This window comes from Pipra filicauda, unplaced genomic scaffold, assembly GCF_003945595.2.
Source record: "Pipra filicauda isolate LSUMZ 115617 unplaced genomic scaffold, ASM394559v2 scaffold174_size2080704_pilon, whole genome shotgun sequence".
Classification (NCBI taxonomy): Eukaryota; Metazoa; Chordata; class Aves; order Passeriformes; family Pipridae; genus Pipra; species Pipra filicauda.
Window position 1 is genome coordinate 435170 of NW_024104262.1, and position 4378 is coordinate 439547.

Here is a 4378-nt window from a genome sequence, read left to right on the forward strand (position 1 = left end):
AGAAAACTTCTGGAATAATGATTCTGCCACCTAATTTTTTCCTGCTTCCACCATCCTTGATTGCCTTTTTTGGGGGATGTTCTTTGGGTCTTGTTGATTTGGGTTTGGGGTTTTGGGGGGTTTTTTTGGTTGTTTGGTTTTGTGTGTCTGTGTGTGTGTGTCTATGTCATTTACTTTTGGGGATTTTTTGTTTGGAGATTTGGTTTTGGGGTTTTTTTCCTGATTGGTTGGTTGTGGTTTTTTAATTTTTTTTCCTGCTTTTAATCTGGTTTACCTTCTCTTAGCCACTGTGTCCTTCTTATGATTTTTAGTTGGGTAATATTGTCTTCTTCACTGATTTCTTAGCTAAAATGGCCTCCACGGGTCAATCTCTCAGGTAGCTCTCAGACCCTCCTCTCCAGCCTAAACTTTCCCAACAGCTGCCTGGAGGTCTCTCCTGCTTGTGTTAATTCAACACATTCACTTTGCTCTGGGGCAAAGTTTGAAAAGAAGCATCATCTTTTAGTGGAAAGATGTCACACTGAGAAAAGTCTTGGGAAAAATCTCAAAACTGACTTTCCAAACATCCATAGTTCTGATGTAATTATCTCCTTAACAGACATAATTTTCACAACTGAATATGTTTTCTTGAGACATATTTACCCACAGGTAAATGAGAGATTCCAGTCCTCTCTGCTGAAGTGTTGGTTCCACCTCACCTCTCCTACCCACAAAGGATCCTAACCTTTTCTCACATTTGGAAGAAAATATACAGAAAGGTACAGTACTACAAAGAATTCCTATAGAAGTTTCATGTTTTCATAGCCTCCCCAACTTTTTAGCGTGGTGCTTTCCACACCTTTATGCTGATCACTCAACGCAATTATTTTTATATAAGTAAACTACAGCTGCAATAAGTAATAACATCTCTATATAAGTTTTAAGAAGGTAAACATTAAAATATTACCACAGATGAATATTAATTTTTAATTAAACTATACTCATCACAGAGAAGGTGTTGCCCTAATATGGCAGGTGTATGCCCTAAACCAAAGGAGAAGAAAACACGGCAGCTATTTATTTAGCAGCTGATTGATTATTCTTTTCCATTCAAATAAGAAACCAGTAAATTGTTTTGAGTATGTCTGTGCAAGGCTGTTTTTCTTAATGACAACTCTATTACACTCATATTGCATGTCTTGACTTGTCACATCACTGTAGGTAATAACATATGTGTTTGACTTTTCCATACTTTTGAAGGAAGGACTTAATGAAAAACAAATATTTACACTCAAATCATACACATACATCCCACAAGCAAGATGCAAAAGATTAATAGCCCTATTAAGAAGGCTATTAACCATTAGTTCCACGCTGTGTACATTATATCACTTTCTGATTTCAGCTTGTTCGGTCTTTCAAGATTGTGGATTTTTCCTGCAGTATGCAACTATATACATTTTAATTATCTATGAAAACATGTATTTTCCTCTTTATCCTTAACAGTATTTCCAAGTCACAACCACACTGTTCAAGCCTCTTTAAGATGTGCCATTGTTAATAAATAGGAAATTCTCAGTAAAAGCAGGAAGAGCTATTTTTCTTCTTGCTCTCCTACACTGCCCACAATTCAAAGCAGAGCATTAAATACTGTCATTGTTGAGTTCAATGTTTTCAGACATCCCAGAAGTCTGATGGACTATGGTGACAGACATTTTGGAATAATTACAGAATCACAGAATGGGTCAGGTTGGAAGGCACCACAACGGGTCATCTGGTCCAAACTCCCTGCTCAAGCAGGGTCATTCTAGAGCACATGGCACAGGATTATGTCCAGATGGTTCTTGAATACCTCCAGTGAGGGAGATTCCACACCCTCTCTGGTCAATCTGTTCCAGTGCTTAGTCACTGTCACAGCAAAGTTCTTCCCCATGTTCAGGTGTACCATAGTTCTCAGCTCACTCATTATCCTCACCAAGATATAGCTTGATACATTCTAAGGGTTGTCTCACAGAGAGGGCAACTCCAGCACGGTGCCTTCCTGATGTGTCTCTCCTAAACAGCAAGTAGCCCTTCAAGACAACATTTCAGTCATGCAAGCTATCCCACTGCAGAGGGCATGGATGAAGAGAGAGAGAAGTTTATGAGATGGAAGAAGTAGCTGCGAGAGGTTATAGCTGAGGCAGCAACAGAGGAGGACGTGCTTTGAAGACATTCAGCACTGTTTCATGAGAACAGAGACTGTTGACTTAATGGAGACTGATTCAAGTTGTTAATACAAGCTAAATGTTTATCATACCCCAGTTTATACCAAACGTTATAATACTTTTCCCCTCACATTTATCCCCTATTTTTTTATTGGTTGTAATTTGCTGCATTGCAGATACTCCCCTCATCGGCTCTCGCTAACCCTTCGTTCCCTCCTTCCTAATTGGCTGTTGTTCCTGCCTGTCCCATGCTCCTCCCCAGTCTCTAGAACTTTCCTATGTGACCCTATAAATAGAGCTAGCCCCCAGAATAAAGGTGTGATAGCTTTGAGCTACCACTCTGTTCAAACCCCCGGCTGTCGCATCTTCCTTTCCTTGACAACTGTGGCATCCCACCACATCCACATAATAGCAATGAGCTCAAAGCCCTGTGACTGCCCACAGATCTCTGGTTCCTCCTTTTTGTTCCCCATACTGCATGCATTGGTGGACAGGCACTTTATAGAAGTATTTGATGGTGTGAGCATCACAGTAGGGGCTCAAAGTGATGCTCCACAATACTGTCTAGTGGTTGCATCTTTGGCTGCTTCCCTCTTAAGCCTTCTTTTGCTATTAGGGTGTTCCTCTGGTGTTTCCTTATTGGCTTCTATTATCTCAGGAGTCTGTGGCTTGTCTCTGTAAGCTGCAGGTGGGCTCCAGTGTGGCTATTACATCTGAGAGTCACCTGCAGAGGGCCTTCACAAGTACCCTGTCCCTCTAACTTTTTCATACTATCCCACAGTTTGCCAGGAACAAACCTGATACTGTCCCCCTCCCCTATCATATCTAGTTTAAAGCTCTGCAAGTCCGTGGGTCTCACCAGGTTTGGAGTTTTCCTGGTGACATCCTTAACCCGAGTCCCAGGGGGGCCCCTATGGGTTGGGCCCAGTTGGCATATTGGGTCCTCTGTTCCCTTTAGCCTGGAATCTCCTACAGCTAAAACCCATCTTTTCTTTCTCTTGGAAGAGGTTATAATGCAATGGGTTATTACTGATTTGGTAGTGCCTCCAGTACGATGGAACCTTCATCCTCTTCATCCTTAGGCTAGTCTTCCACATACAAAGCCTCATACCTATTCCACATACAAAGCCTCATACCTATTCCACATACAAAGCCTCATACCTATTGTGTGGAGGCACCTGGGGGAGTGAGGTGGACAAAGAAGGGTCTCGGTTGCCTCCCTGAGTATGGACTACTCATTACTCTCTTCTTGCTTCCTGACTGGTACCTGCTTCTTGCTGGGGGATGGATAGGATAATTTAGGATCCCCCTGATCCTAAATTATTTCTGTTGGCTGCTCATGTCTCAGGGAGGCCAGAGCATGGTCCCACCAGTCTGTCTCCCTTTCTGATTCTCTAATGCTTCTCTACCTTTCTATTTTGTCTTGTAACTCTGCTACCAGGCTGAACAGGTCATCCAGTGGTCACATCTGATACAACTGCCATCACTGCTACAGTCCACTGAGAAACTTAGGCATTCACTACAGCCTGAAGCCTGGACAGTTGCATGGTTTTTTGGGAGCTCTGTCTGGGTTGTGGCATTTTTTTTTGTGAGCTTAGATGACTTGGCTCCCCACCAAGTGGACACCGTATTTGAACACTCTCAGTGAATGTAATGACCAGCAACTGAGCTAGCTGCCTGTGCTGCAGTGCCTCAGCCTGATCTGACACTCACCTCTGGACTTCTGTCTGTTGCTGCTGCTGCTACTGCCACCTTGCCAACTGACTGAGTATCCAACAGTATTAAAGTATTGGATCAGCAATACTAAATGAGTATCCAGAGTTACAGTAGGATGTTACTATGGGAAAAATAGTTGGCTTTAAGTAAGTGGGGAAAAGAATATTCAGCTGAATGACCCTGCTCTGTACATTGAAGCAGTGTGCTGGCTGGGCTTCATCTGGACAAGATGAGCCAGGGAAAGCAGTAAAAGTAGTTTTCTAGACCTCTCCTCTGGAGGACAGTGGATTTAGAGATCCCTTGTCTTGGCTCTCTATGTAAAACTGGAGTAGGTGGCATTGGTAAGGGATTACCTTTTAATCTGGGCCCAATACAATCATAGCAGTCACAACAACTACCCCTACACTTAATCACCTTAAGAGCTTTTTTTCACTGGTGTTCTCCAGCACTTTCATAAATATTATCGTACACTCGCA

The 4378-nt window shown here is 42.5% G+C and overlaps 1 long non-coding RNA gene across 1 annotated transcript; it reads left to right on the top strand.

Moving 5' to 3' along the window:
- Positions 1 to 207: 207 nt before the first annotated feature.
- On the top strand, positions 208 to 2535 carry LOC120322956. Its single transcript, XR_005562952.1, has 2 exons — positions 208 to 758; positions 2043 to 2535. It is a non-coding gene; the product is annotated as an uncharacterized LOC120322956 (long non-coding RNA).
- The last annotated feature ends 1843 nt before the right edge of the window (positions 2536 to 4378 follow it).